General features: G+C 45.3%; 1 protein-coding gene across 3 annotated transcripts in view; it reads right to left on the reverse strand.

Moving 5' to 3' along the window:
• AFF2 (ALF transcription elongation factor 2) overlaps positions 1–15,877 on the reverse strand; it is a 465,346-nt gene that overhangs the window by 404,280 nt on the left and 45,189 nt on the right. The window contains exon 1 of one of the 3 annotated variants that reach the window (XM_064482807.1): positions 10,213–11,016. The exons of the other annotated variants lie outside the window; for them this stretch is intronic. The gene's annotated coding sequence lies outside the window, so the exon portion shown is untranslated. Of the gene's footprint in view, positions 1–10,212; positions 11,017–15,877 lie in introns of those variants that run through there. 3 annotated transcript variants of the gene reach the window in all.

Consider the following 15,877-nt stretch of genomic DNA (forward strand, 5'->3'; position numbering starts at 1 on the left):
GACTAGTTTTTTGTTTTAGAAAAACCATTTCGATGGACTCTAGTTATCTAGACATATAGCATAATAAATGGTGCTACTATCTGCCTGGTCACTCAAGACAAAAATGGAGAGGGCATGCCCAAGTCCTCCCTTTCCCTCATCCCCCTTCCCCCCCATCCCCCACCCCCCCCACACACACTGGATCCCTGGGCAACTCCTACTGACTCCACCTCCAACGTATCTCCTGCATCCATCCGCGCCTCTCCACCCGTGCGCACCACCATCATCACTCGCCTGCCCTACTGCAATAGGCTCAACAGCTGGCCTCCGTCGCCTCCTTCTTCACCTCCCTATAGTGTATTCTCCAAAGGTGCCCTTGTAACCTGGAAGTCAGATCATGATTTTCCCCACTTCCACTCCTCCAATGGCTTCCACTGCAGGTGGAATACAATTCAGTTTGCTCATCTCAGCCTTTGAAGTACCCACTGACCTGGTCCTTGCCCGCCTCCATGACCTCAGTGTCCAGAAGGTTACCCTCCTTATCTAACAAGCTCATTTTGTTCCTTGGACAAGCCAAGCATGTCCCTGCCTCAGGGCCTTTTGGATTCCGCTGTGATCTCCTTGAACAGCTTCCCCCAGATCCTCACTTCAGCAGCCTGCACTCATCATTCAGGTCTCAGCTCGAACAGGGCCTTTTCTGACCGCTAAAGCTAACGTCGGCCTCTTCCATTTCTGGAACCACATCACATCATCTGATGGTACTGCCTTCAAATCACTGACTGCGATCGAAAATGAGACTGTCCGTTGCCTTTTTCACATCTGCCCCCTCCGACTAGAATGTAAGCTCCGTGAAAACTGCACCAAGTTCCCTACCAGGCCCTTAGCCCCTAGCTTGGGGCCCTACAAACAGCAGGCCCTTTGCAAGAAGTGGGGAAGAGAAGGAAAGGAGGGAAAGAGGAAAGGAGGAGGGAGGGAGGAGAGTGGTTCTACTATTCTTGGGAATATCAGTGAAATCACCTGCCATGTGAGTATATCTGTTTGACGTTCCTTTTTCTTGAATGGTTGAGCTGGCCTGTCTGTAGCCTCGGCTGCCATAGGGCTTGGGACAGGGAAGGCAGCATGGTTCAGTCAAGGGACTTCATCACCCACTTGGCAAACCTGACTCCCTGCTGATGCTCAGGACCGAGAGTCTCTAGAACCAGTCCTCCCTGTGGGACTGCGTGTCCCAAACCCAGGGTCCCAACTGACACGAGGATGTAGGCAGGGCCAATTGTGGAAGGTGTCAACCCGCAGATTAAGTTCTAAAAGACACAAAGGTTATTTTCACTTATTTACTGAACTCCTTCATTCACTCGGTTATTTTTAACAACCAGCAAATACTTTTTGAGCACCTACTGAATGTCTGGCTGTCGTAGTGGATACAAAGATGACATGGTCTTTATCCTCAAGGAAGCCATCGTTTTCTGGAAGAGGCAGACACTGCAGACAAATCACTGCAGTCAACCATGGGAAGCGCTGCCGGGGGAGCTGCAGAAAGCACTGCGGAAACCCAGAGGTAAAATACACCGGGACTAGGACGCCCATGGAAGTGGGGAGACAGAAATCGGGGAAAACTCCAGAGAGAGGGCATTAGAGCTGGGCTTTCAGGGTGACCAGAAGGTGCCCAAGAAACCCAGTCATCAAGCGAACTGGCATTTGAAGGCAATATTTTTTTTGAAAAAAATCAAAATTCATGTAATATTTTCTTCCTTTTGCCTCAGGCTCCAACATCCCTCAGGGCAGTACTGCTACTGATCCTGTCTTCCTTTAAAAATTAGATCTTTTGTTGGGGAGGGCACAGCTCGGTGGCACAGTGCCCGCTTAGCACGCACAAGGTCCTGGCTTCAATCCCCAGTACCCCCATTAAAAATAAGTAAGTAAATAAACCTAATTACCCCTAAAATAAATTTTAAAATTAAAGAAAAAAACAGTAATTAGATCTTTTTTTAATCATAGATTTTTCACATTAATTTTGATTTGTTTACAGAGACCCCCATTAAAATATTGTTTATCTCAATTACAGATTTGGGGGCGCCACCTGAAATGCTGGGCTGGGGTGTTTCACCTGCCTTCCCCTCGCGATAGCCTTTCCCTAAGCCCGGCATTCGGTGTGATGGGGAGTAGACAGTCCACTTTTCCACGCAGTTGACTAGGAACAGACCAATGCGAACTGCCACACTCACTTCCCCAGCATCGCCTAAAAAAGGCAGTCAAACCAGTCTTCTGGGAGTGGAAACCTCACTGGCCACTCCCATGTTCCTTCCATTGTCTGGCGTATAGAAGCCACCAAGAACTGAGCACGCGGCATTGGAAGGCCAGCCCTCCGGCCTCCCAGCACCTGCGATTCCTGGTGTCTGTTCATGGCTTTCCCCTAAGCGAAGTCAGGACCTCAGAAAATGGTCATCCTCGCTCAACAGAAAGTGGAATGGCATCCGTGGCTAGTTTCCTCCCTTTGACTAAATGAGTGCATCTGGCCCGGGGAAATACGCTCCCTTTAACTGAGTAAAGCTAAAGGGCTGGTGCCAGTCTCTCCGGGGGTTGGGGGTGGGGAGCCATTCCTCCCAAAGATTCCAAGCTATAATTTTTACATTACAGTGTTATTACCAAGAGGTGGTTTTGTGTGCCACATCCTTTTCCGTTTCTCTTCTTATATATCTGGAGACAGACAAGAGAGCATGTGTACTCTCTATTATTTCTTCTAAATATTCCTCTTGTTTGAAAGGGGAGGGTGGGCCTGGGGACCACCTTGCCCACCTTGGTGACAGTGTCGCTCTATATAGGTCTGTAAATGAGCCTCTGGCTTCTGGCCTCAAAGATACAGCATGGTGAGCAGGGAAAACACTTAGGTCTACAAAACTGCCTCTCACTCTTAGAGCTCATAACCTCATTGATTTCAGGCTGGATTTACAGCATCATTTGTTCCTGATAAGAGCTACCCACCTGCACGACTCTACCAGGAGAAAGTAAAATAGAACCAAGCCAGGCAAAATAGAAAGGGAAAAGAAAAATCAAACCGAGTGAGGGCTTGACAATTTCACTGCTCTTGCCCTGATTCTTCTGTTTGTTTAATCCAACTTGCTCTATAAAACTTGCCTGAACAGTCCTGATTTTCGCCTTCCTCCTCCAAAAGAATGGCTAGGATGCTCGGAACCAGTCATCTGTGACTCTACCCACGACCCACGTCTTTGTCAAATGCAGTGAAGCCTCGGATGGGGTGAAATCTCAGATCACCCTGAGTTCAAATCCCAGCGTGGCCCTTTACAAGCCCTGTCCCTTGAGCAAGTTACTGAATCTCTCTGTGGATGTAACCGGCACTATTGCAAAAGATGGGTGCCTAAGGTTCTCAAAAAATTATGGGTGAATGAGTTAAAGCGTAGAAAACACTGCCTGACCATGGCAAATACTCACTAAAATGCTAGCTATTATTATGAACAAATATTTTTGAGAATATTTACATTCATTTAAATACAAAGATATATTTGAGGAACTGTTTTTAACATGAACAACAGGTCAGAACAATTTTTAGTGTCATTACAGTCAATTACCTAGAATTTGTAAGAAATATCCTCTCACAACATTGTAAAATGATTATAAATCAATAAAAAATGTTAAAAAAAAAAAAAGAAATATCCTCTGATTGAAATGGAGTAGAACCTCAAAATAAGGACTCTTCAGAGACCAAACTAGCAGACATTTGACATTCAAATGAATGCCGGCACCTTCGAAGCAGCGCCATGAGGAAGCTGTCCCGTTTTCAAGGAGACAGACATTGCTCAACCGACTTTGGAATTCGTCTGAGGGAATTACCTTCAGCTATAGTTATGAACCAGGCATGAAAATGAGGCTCATTATTTTCCAGCCACAGCTCATTCATTCTTCAGTAAAATGTGCATTCAACCTTATCAACCTTCTTCCTCGCCCAATCTGGCTCCAAATTATTTTGGTTGTTTCAGGAACCAAAAACCAAAAATAAAACAAAAAACAAAACAAAACAAACAAACAAACAAACAAAAACCACCATTGCTATGCAGAGATGAAAATCTGAGGTCTCTAATGATATTCCAGAAGAACAAGGCACGGATTCCAAAAGCCACTCACAAAGACGGAATCACCAACTCTTACGAAATCTGCCTTGGTTAGGCAGCCCTGTTGGAAATCAGGCAGTGCCTCCTTGAGGATGCCACTTTGGATGGAGCCAAACTCAGGTTGGTTGGGTACCACCCGCCACTCTTGACACGGCCATTCAGTATTAGCCACTTTCTACTTTCTGGTCAACATTAGAAAGCCTATGAAAGGGAGGCACGGCCATTTGTAGCAAGTCTATTTCCTAATTAAACACTCTGACCGTTCCCACACTTTGAAAATTATTCACTGCCTATGTTGAGCGTCTACACAGAAACAATGATCTTAACAAGAATAAGCCCTCTGAAATCGTATCTTTTTAAAGTTACCCAAAAAGTGGGAAGGCCATTCAGTTTCGATCGAGCAAGACAGAGAATGCAAATATTTTCTAGAGGAAGCACTCTGCAGGCAGAGGATAAACTTCCTCCACACAGGGTTAATAACGAAAATGCTGATACAACCTTAAGTATGGTGGCGCCCGGAACCAGTGCTATAATTAATCTAAATGTACTGTAATTACACTAAATGTTACTTCTGGAGAATAGTCCCAAATCATGCGGCTTTTTTATGCTTAGATAACATGCAGTTTATTTCCAATCATGGATGTAGGCATGATTTGCTAAAGGAACATTAGGTCTGGAAGCAATATCTTAATCAAATCAGAATTTCTTCTGTAAAACAAATCTTTGGCTTTTGAAGAATTAGCAGCATCTAATGCCTTAGGGTAGAGATGTGAAACTGAGCTGAAATCCCCACCCCTGGGTCTCTCCCTCTGCCTCCTGGCTTCCACTCATTCACACGTATGTCCATGTGGCCCCTACACTTTCTATGCTCATAAACCACCACAGCTATGTCTAAATTATGCCCTGAAAACCCCGCATAGAAAAATCCATTGTAGGAAAGTTCACCTTGTATGGTTTATTCATTTCTTCAGAACAGAAGCTGGTTCCTTTTAGAAGGAACTCATCTAAACAAAACCTAATAGCAAGCATCCATAAATTAGAAGGTTATTGGTATGTGCATAATTTGATGCATAAAAACTGAACGAATATTCCAGGGCTGAAAATGCAGGCTCTTACATATGCAGAAAGATTTTGTGGGGTTTTTTTTTGTGATTTTAGTTTTGTATGGGAGGACTGACTGGGATGGGACACCTACGGTCACTGGCTGCTGTCATCTTTCTGTTTGGTGGCTCTTCTCTGCACTCGTCTCCCCCCCGTTGGGGACTTCAGCAGGCACTCGACACGCAGCTATGGAGCGAACATCACACGCCAGGCCTGGTTCAGGAGGCTGTGCATTCAGTGAAGCCAACAAAAACCGAAGTCTGAGCAGCACTGCAAAAGGACTTAGTACAGGAATAGGGTGAAAGACTGAGGTATGGCATGGTCCCTAATCTCACAGTCTGAAATCTGGACGGTAAAACATGGCAAATGCAAATTAAACCAAAGTGTCTTCCATTATCCCCACAAGCGAACAGTCTCTTCTGGTTTTATTTAAATATTTGAATAACCCCCAACATTGGTCAACATTGAAGATGCTTTCCAAACTGTTGTCAGTAGGAGTGAGATCGTGGGGAGGTCCCCATTCTACCCCTCCAATCTTATCCCCGCTACTATCCCCCCCCCACCCCCAGGCACCTGTAAATTTGACTTAAACGGCTCACTCTCTCCCAGCAGCACCGGGGCCTTTCCCATGTCTGCCTCTCCTCGTGAGAAAAGGACTACTGCTCCCTGAACCCCGATACCCATCCCCAGCTGTGGGAGGCCACAGGCCGTGCCGTGGTGTCCCTAGCAACTAGCCCAGCACCCCGCATGTAGTAGGTGTTTTAAAGTCTTTGCTGAACAAATGAGTGAATGAATAAGCCAATCATTGCAACAGGGTTTTAATAATCTTTCCTTGTCTGAGTCTTTGACATCTCTGGTAGGTAGGTATCATTATCACTGCTTTAACGGATGACGGAAAAGAGGCCTAGAGATGTGAGGCGACTGGCCAAGGTGACACAGCCTAGACTTGGTGGAGCCGGCCATCAATCTGACTGTTAATTCATGCTCTAGTCCTTCTCTATCCCTGTTCTTTCTGCTGGTCCCTTTGCCTTGTCAACTTCTAACCATGCTTTAAAGGTTAGGCCTCATCTTCCAGAAGCTGCCTCTAATCCAAGGGCTATGTCATATTTCTCTGAAATGCTACTTAAAAGCATCTTCTTCCACTGCGTTGTGAGCTGCTCCAGGACTGCGACGATGTCCCTGTTTTTGTCTTGCCAGTACTTTGTAGGTCCCCTGTGCTCAGCAAGCACTCGGGAGTATGAGTGGAAGGAAACTGAGGGGTGGGGATGGGGAGGAAATGAACAGACGACAAAGAATGGGTTGAGAGCACAGCTTAAAGCTCAGATCATGTCGCAGAAGGGACCTGTCTGCCTCTGTCCGCAGGGACCCAAATTCAATGTCACTGGAAAATGGAAACCCAGGGAGGGCGTCCAGTACCAGCAGCCTCTATGGCTTCAGCCCCACCCCTTTCAGAGAAGGTCACAGTAAATTTTATGTTATGTGTATTTTACTACAATGTTTTTTTCAAAAAGCTAGCATCCTAATTGAGATGTGTTCCAAGTATAAACTCTATATCAAGTTTCAAAGACTTGTTACCAAAAAAGTGTAAAATTTCTTATGATAATTTCTATGTTAATTTTGTGTTGAAATAATAGTGTTTTAAATACACAGGGTTAAAATATAGTATTAACATTCATTTCACCCGTTTCTTTTTACTTTTTCTAATGTGGCTTCTAAAACATTGTGAATGACACACATGGCTTGTGTTTGATTGCTATTGGGCAGAGGAGGTCTGTATCTTGTTAGGGATGGTCATCACCAGGGTGTATGCGATTTGTCAAAAACGGAACTCAGCACCTAAGATCTGTGCGTTTTACTGTGTTACACTTCAATTTAAGAATCGCACGTGTACACACACATGCACATGAGAGAGGGAGAAGGCTACAGAGGAGTCTTCTCTTTTCATCCTCAAAGACCATTCTGACATAAAGGGGAAAAGCATTCTGTACATTTTTAAAATCCTACTAGATGTCAGGTCTTAGGTACAATTCCCTGCCTGACCTCTGGGACCAAACTCTTGCAGGGGGAACCCTCTCATTTCCTGTTTCGCTTCACCTCCCACAAAGCAACAAATACTCAGAATGGAGCCGGGACCCTACCTGACTTAGTCGACACTACAGAGGCCCTAAGTAAGGGAGTGTCCTGACTTCCATATGTAGAGGTAAACAGGCTTTGAACAATACATATTAGAGAAACTTTGAAAACTATAAAGTCTTCCATTCTCCCAGATTTGACATTTTCATTCATGCAAAAGCATCTGTGCATGAAGCCCAGACTCGTTTTGTCATATTAAACTCGGTCCCTCCACTCAAAGACAAGACAGCCAAGTGATCTGACCCCCGAGCATCACAAGCCGGCCAGGAACAGCGCCCAGAACACACTGAGAACCACACGTGATTAGAGGCCCCACTTCTGTTCCGCTTGCCTGGCAAAGGCGATCTGGCCAATGTTCCCTCATGTCTGACTCCAGGGGAAGGGGGACTGGCCAGGAGCCTGCTCCAGTCAGGAGCATGGGCTCCCGATTTCGTCTGGCCAGGGAAGACCCTGCCTCCAAAAGGGCCAGCCAGTTACAGCTGGCCAGACACTCGGCGCTGGCGCGCATCGGGCAAGGCCATAGACTTGGGGTCTTCACACTACAAGTCAACTCTACCTTCCCCCTCATGCGCTATGAGCCAGAGCACATGGGGCTATGTCAGGGGTTCCCGAGACCAGCCTCAGGTACAATGACTCATTCACTAGACAGACTGACAGAACTCACTTATTATGTCATGTATAAAAGTATGTGTGAAAGCAACACGTGGTCATTGTGAAACAAAACTGGAAATTGCGAAGAAGTCCAAAGAAAACTTTCTGCCCACTATATGGATGTACCAAATTTGATGCAATTCTCTTATTGCTGAAACTTTGGACTGGTTCCCATTTTCGGCCTGCTTTATGACTTAACCTGTATAAACAAATCTATGGAAATCAATTTCCTCCCTCTGCAAGGTGACTCGGGCATTTAAATAATTGTCTTTGACAAATGTACACCCCAAAGGTCCTGATTCCCGATATAACTGCTTTTCACAAAATCCACATGAAATTTCCTGGGTTACTATTCCATTTGTTCTCAGTCTGTAACATTTTACCAACCCTGACAAACTTCACTGGGCTAAATCTGAATCCTGTCAACTCTCATTCTAACAGAAATCCAGTCTTGAAGATAAGAAGCAATCCACTGGGGGCTAAACAATAGCAAATCAGTATTTTCAAACTAAAGGACAATTTCGGAACCACCAAATTATATGGGAGAGTGGAAATCTTTCTCCAGTCCTCAGAGGAAGTTATTTGAAAATGCTTATTAAACTATTAAGCATATCATTTTCAATAACCAAGGGGGAAATGCAGTAGCCTCCATTTCTGATGCTACGATCACAAACGTTGAGTTCTAGAAACAGCAACTAGGGGAAAGAAGAGCAAAGAGTGGTCAAACCAGATTTTGCAGAAACTCATCACAAGTCCAACAAAACCTCCATTGTCTTACGGGTTTATTCACCCACTCATGAAGTCTGATTGTCATCATCCAGGTTTAGATACAAAATGCTCACTAATCCTCTGTAAAGCTCACTTTGGCATATCCAGGCCTGGGATCCACAACAGACAGAGGATTACGATGTACTCAGGGATCAGAGAGCCCCAGAGACTCTCACAGGCCTGGAGAGATGAGCCCATGAGGAAAGGAAAATGAACTGTGATTTTTCGAATACAGAGGGGCTGGTGAACAGTTAAGGAAAATCACGCTGCAAACGGACTGAGAAAAAACTGATTTTATCTGCAAGGTGAGGACATCGCCTTAGCTATACTGGAAAAAGCCCATTCCTTCATCTAGGCATCCATTCCACAAATATGTGCTCGAAACTCACTTGCTAGCCAACTCAGTGTGTTGCCAATAAAGGCTCATTCATTTATTTGACGAATATTTGTTGAGCCTTGGCTATTTCCAGCTAAGGAAGGAAATACAGAAATAATTGACACAGCCTCACCCTCAAGGTTGTGAGAACTATTTCTCAGGACACCTTCGGAAGCCAACTCCACCTCCATTCGCCTAGAACGCTACTCTCTGTCGTGTGAGGACAGACCAGAAAACTGCTACAAGTTCCTTTCAGCTCTATGATCCTTACTTTTTAATAAAGTAAAACCAAAACCATCATAATAGCCAAATATTTTGTCCAAATCAGTTTTTTATGACAGATTATATTTGAAGTGTTTAAAAAATGGTAAAAGATCTACCTAGCCAGTGTATATGGAGGCACATATATGCAAAAAAGATGACATCTTTATTCTTCTCTTGAGTCCATGAGCTATTTGGTCAGAATCCACTCCATTAAAGGTTTCCCCACCTTTCAGCAATGTCGACACTAGAAGACTAGAACATGTTTTATTTTTTTTAACTTTTTTAAATTGAAGTCTAGTCCGTTTACAATGTTGTGTCAATTTCTGGTGTACAGCATAATGTTTCAGTCATACATGTACATACACATATTCCTTTTCATATTCTTTTTCATTATAGGTTGCTATAAGATATTGAATGTAGCTCCCTGTGCTAGACAGTAGATACTTGTTGTTTACCTATTTTATAGGTAGTAGTGTGTATCTGCAAATATCGAACTCCCAATTTATCCCTTCCCACTCCGTTGCCCTGCTGGTAGCCTTAAGTTTAGGAAGGCTAGAATACGTTTGAAAGCAAATGGGAAATGACTGTCTTATTCGGCTGCATCTTTAGACATGGATGAACACTGCAGTTACAGACAGGTCCAAAATGCACACCATGAGAGCTCTGTGTGTGGCAAATCACTGGGAAGTAGCAACTGGAAATCAAACATTTTCTCCACTATCTCCACCACAGATTGTCTGCTGGTGAAACCCACTGGGCACAGGGCACAGTCTGATGGCCGTGGGTGGTGAGAGCAGGAGCTGACCTCGACCCTACCATCAGGAGTGTCCAAAAGCACGTCACGGGGACAGCACAGAGCTTGCCGAGGTATTCCAGGCAACCTCCACCGACCTGCAGTGGGGAGAAGGCTGAGTCACGCTGGCCACACAGCATGGCCACGTCCTGCTTAGTTAGCACGTGACCTCTGTCGAACCGTGAGTAAGTGTCCAGTGATGAGAACTTGGCGGTGAGAGCAGCAGAGGGGACAGATGGAGGATGAAGAGGAAATGGGACTCTTGTCTGGGTATTCACCTGCCCAAACGGGTAGGACAAAGGAGAAGGCGATCCCCTCCAGCTAAAATCTGTCTCCCACGAAGGGCTTTTTCCTTGTTTGAATTTGATTAAACCTGTACACTTGGCAAGTCAACACTTCTCTCTTGAGAGCTTCCTACTTAATAGAGAAGCCTGAGGACCAAACCAAAAATCACAGAAACTCAATTTCTTGGGTCACTGCTTAATCCTCCCACATCCCTATTAAAAGCATGTGGGAGGCTCAACTCCTGAAAAACATACATAGGCCTTCCTGAAAGGCGAGAATAAAAGAACCCCTTCCTTGGAGAAACTGTGAGGCTGAAATGGGAGAAGGTACAGAAGGGGCCCACCACGGGCATCGGCCCGCTGCAGGGGCTCTGGTCCCCTCCGCAGCTCCGGGTCTCTCCGGCCTCTGGAGCAGGCAGGTCACTGGTGGGCAGAGACACATGCCTCTCTACCCCAACGGCGGGCAGCCACAGTATCTCTCCAAGTGCCAGGGCCAGACCACCTGCAGCACAGTCACCCTGGGCCCTCAGCAGGTGTGCAGATTCCCGGACCACACCCTGGAAATACAGAATCTAAAATTCTCCCCAGGGTCCCAGGGGCGATCCTTCAGCCCACCGGGGCTGGAGACCCATTCGATTGGGATGGATCCCAAACATACACACTGTTCCCTATTCCAGATCACTCACCCTACGAGACCTATGTGACATATAAGAGCATCTTCAAACTACTATATTCAAATGAAAAGATCCACTGAGCAGAAATGGCTCATTCCAAAACCGCAAGGATACTCCAAATGCCTGTTCTTAGAAGTATACTGGTGGCTAAAACCATTGCCTTCCCTTTTCCAACTGGACTCCTAACTGGAGTTCCTGGTTCCAATCCTTCCAACGCAGGACACCAATGAAATCGTCCTAGAGCAGAGCTCTCATGTCACCCCCTGCTCACTTGCAGTGGCTCCCTGTGTCTGCAGAACAGACGTCCCATTCCCTGCCCCAGCAGCCAAAGTGGCTGGTGGTGTGGCCACAACGCAGTGTGATCCCCTCACTTCCTGCTCCTGCCCACCTCGCATCCAGCCAAGTCCCTCTTATTCTCAGCCAGCCCGTGGCTTCCTGCTACAGTCCCTGTCATGCAACCAGCCAGACGAATATGCACTCAGTTCCCTGGACAATTTTTGTTTTGCCTTTCCCCCCATAGCCTCCACTTAGACTGTCATTTTTCATCACCTCATGGACAAAGCCAATCTCAAGGCCACGTTTTACCCCTTACCATGGGAAGGGAGCAGCCCTTCCTTCGAATTCCAAGCAGGCTTTCTGTAGCCCCCCCTCACAGCTCTGAACTCTGCCTACTTTTTATGGCATTTGTGGGCATGTGTTACCTTCCCCATGAGACTGTAAATTCCTCGAGGGCAAAGTCAGCGTCTCAGTCACGGGTTTATTTTTCACAGCACTTTGCACTTAATAGCTGCTCAATAAATACACCTCTGGCAATGCCCAATCAGTGCCAAAGCCTTAATATCTTCTTGCGCGTGACCACAGCAAACAAACCAATGTCATACATCTAAACAATGCTCCCACCAGGACTCTGCACATTCTTGGCCTGCAGAGAAGGAAAACTTCAAGGCACAAATCCTCAGGATTTGTCGATGATCTGATTAGAACGATCTCATCCAAGGGATTCTCTCCCTCAGAGACAAAAAGGAAAACCATTTATGTTTCGAATACTACCGAAGCAGTCAAACACAGATGAAATGTCAGAGAAGCAACAGTGTGGGAACACAGCATGATACAATAGACACTGGGTCTCAAATTCAGTTCTTGCATGATTTTCTGCCTGTCCATTCCTCTGCTACACGGGGAGCAACGCAGAACACATATGGCAGCCCCCAAAAAGCTGGAGATGCCATTGTAAAGTGTTGGCTTCTATCAAGAAAAAGCAAAAAGAAAGATTGCTCCTAAGTTGCTTGTCATCGTCACAGTTGGTAATGTGTGCCCGCACACAGCCATCCTTCCCGTCTCCGCTATATAAAGGAATAGGGCACGAGATCAGCTTATGTCTTTAGCAAATCAGAGAGAAAGGCCATCTGCCCGGGCCATCTCGGAAAGCAGGTGCCAACTGTGTCCCCAAAGCCACTGCTGTAAGTTGGGTAGGCTGGCTCTTCTAAGTGGTTCTGTCTCTCTTTAGGTAAAAACCATAGAGCCAACGCACACTTGGAAATCTGTAGGGGAGAAAAAGGCTTAGCAAGATTTACAAGCTATATTCAAATCAAAGGTTGCTGCATCTGACACCATTTGGGACTATTAATGGTACTTGATACCACTGATGTCACTTTTACACACAGCGACATAATTAGCAGTGCTATTACTACTATCTTGCCTGTGTCACTAACTCCGTCTCTATAAACATAATTTACTAGATGGGAAAAGCATCAAATTTTTTTGAATAAATCTATCCCATGGCATCAGGCCAAGGGATAAAAAATTACATTCTATTAACAAACATTAATAATACCTACAAATGAAAAGTTTCATGGTGTTCATCAACATACCAGTCACACAGTATGTCCCTAACTCTGGAGATGAGGAGTCCCACCATTTTTGTTTACATCTTGGCTGTAAGAATAGGCACAGTACAGGGAGTATCTGTCAGGAATTCTGGTTCAACATGACATGGATGGAGGCCACGCCACACGCTTAGCCCTGAGAAAGCGGGGCAGTATTCCTGACCCCAGGCAAAAGCCTGGATACCCAACAATTGCGTCATCAGCTTGAAGTCTTATCGCTGTGTCCACAAGCCAGGTGATAGGAGGAGAAACTCTGTTCAATGACAGATTCCGAAGCAAATGTAAAGCCTGTTGAGAACAGAGTTTGCAGGTTAGACTCTTACTGGCAAATGTACGTGGCTAGAGTGATCGGCCTCTGGGCCACTTTTACTGGTGGTCTTATGAGAAACACACACACCCATCACTATCTACAAGCTATAAAGGCCCAAGGAAACTTAAGTTTACTGAACTAAGGGTTAGGTTCTTCTAAGTGCACTTTCTGGTTAAGTGAAAGGTTTGTGGAAAATTTTTCGTTCTCTTATCGCTAAAATTCCTTTGAAAATGTGTCCTATCCCTTCAACTGTCCTGCCTTCACAAGCACAGTGACGTGGTACTTCTCATCCTGTACATGCAGGTGGGGAGCAGAACGGAACGAACCCAGCCTGTTCCATGACATAACTGAGAAGCCTAGTCCAGTTCGACCTATAGCAAGTATGTAACTATTGATGTATTGTGTCCACCCCGGGAGTAGGGAGAGACTCCCTGAAGTAGCAACTGTCTCCTCAGCTCTTGAATTTAAATAAAAGCCAAGAGTAGAAAAATGCTGATCTAGATTCCTGGTTGGTCGGTATCCAATGAACTGAATTAGTATTACACTGGTAGAACGGACTAGGGAGAAAACGATTTCACAAGGTACCAGAACCTTAATACAAGCTTGCTGTCACAGACCAAGCCAGAGGCCCCAGTTTTATGGCGGGGGCCTCTGGTGTCCACTCGCACGGCACCCTGTACTCGCCCTACCACTGTCCTTACTGCAGTGACTTGTCACTCATCACCTGCCTGACTGCCTATCTGCTCCCTACCGGCCAACACAGTGCCTGTCATGTGGCGGACACCCTTCATCCATTCATTCGCCCAACCATTCATCCAACCATTCATCTGACTGTCTGCCAATGCTTAGGGCAGTCATCTTCCAAGTGGGATCCACAAAAGGCAGCCCTGGCTTCTCAGAGAGCTTGTTGTAAGTGCCTATTCCTGGCACCCCCCAAAACCTAATGAGAATCTGCGGGGCTGGCCATACGTGGTTTAGCAAGCCCTCTAAGTGATTCTGATGTGGAGCAAAAGATTGAAAGCCAGTGACTCGGGGATAACTGGGTCAGATAACTGATCATCCAAATCTGCACACTTCTCAGGGGGAAAAGAGACACGGCTGACAATTACAGAAGGAAAACAGGTACAAACTGAGACTATCCCAGGCCAACCAGGACGCATGGTCACCATACCTACGCTGCCTCATTATGGGGTAACCACTTAAAAGGGATACAAGGTGAACCCATCTTATTTTAAATTCCACTCTACAGTGGCTCAGGCTACTGAAGTCCTGTGCATTTGACAAAGACTTTTAAACACAGTAGGCCAACACCCCCAAATTCCTCCTGTACCCAACTGTGAAGTACAGTCAAGACTGTACTATTCACAATAGCCACGACATGGAAACAACCTAAATGTCCATGGAAAGATGACTGGATAAAGATGATGTGGTATAAATATACAATGAACACTACTCAGTCAGAAAAAAAAGAATGAAATAATGCCATTTGCAGCAACATGGACGGATCTAGAGATGATCATATTAAGGGAACTACGTCAGAAGGAGAAAGACAAATATCATATGATATCACTTGTGTGTGGAATCAAAAAAAATGACACAAATGAACTAATTTACAAAGAGCCTCACAGAGAGAGAAGACAAACTTATGGTTACCAAAGGGAAAAGAGGAGAGGGATAAATTGGGAGTTTGGGATGTGCAGATACACACTACTATAAATAAATCAGATAAACAACAAGGTCGCACTGTACAGCACAGGGAACTGTATTCACTGTCTTGTAAGAGCCTATACTGAAAAAGAATATGAAAAAAGAATATATGTGCGTATCACCGAACCACCACGCTGCGCACCAGAAACTAACACAGCACTGTCAGTCAGTAACACTTACATGTAAAGAGACTATATTATTAAAAAGATAAACAAAAAGCATAGCAGGCAGAGAGAATGCACGTTGGTATTTTCCACAGTGCTTCTATGAGTGGCACAGTATCATGGAGAGGCGTGAACTGTGAGTTCAAAGGGACGAGCCCCAGGGTCACAGCGCGATCTTGGGCAGGAGATTCCCCTCTCCAGCCTGTTTCTTGGTCTGAAATGAAAGGGGTGCAATTACTAAAGCTGGAACAATCTGAGCAACAAAACAAATAACAATGGTATTAGATGACAGTCATTGAATGAAATAAATATCCATGAGTTCCTCCCAATATAAATAAAAATAATGGGACAGATCAAGGGGAAGAAAAGATTACTCTTCTTAACAAAAGAATTCCAATTAATAAAGACAGAAGTAAGGAAGGAAATTGAAAATCTTCATTAGAACGCCACAGCAATATTTTCTGCAGGTAATACCCACCCATGGATGCTAAAATTAGTGGGTGCAACTTTAAGGAGCAATGGAATACCTGCATGGTGTCAAAGCATCCCCTCCCCAGTTTAGTCCTGCCTGTGGAGAATGTCACATGGGGCCAGAAGTTCCACCAATGGCCGGCCTGACCAGCCATATGAACTGAGCTCAGCGGGCGTACAGTCTCACAGCTT

The sequence above is a fragment of the Camelus dromedarius genome, chromosome X (assembly GCF_036321535.1).
Source record: "Camelus dromedarius isolate mCamDro1 chromosome X, mCamDro1.pat, whole genome shotgun sequence".
Lineage (NCBI taxonomy): Eukaryota > Metazoa > Chordata > Mammalia > Artiodactyla > Camelidae > Camelus > Camelus dromedarius.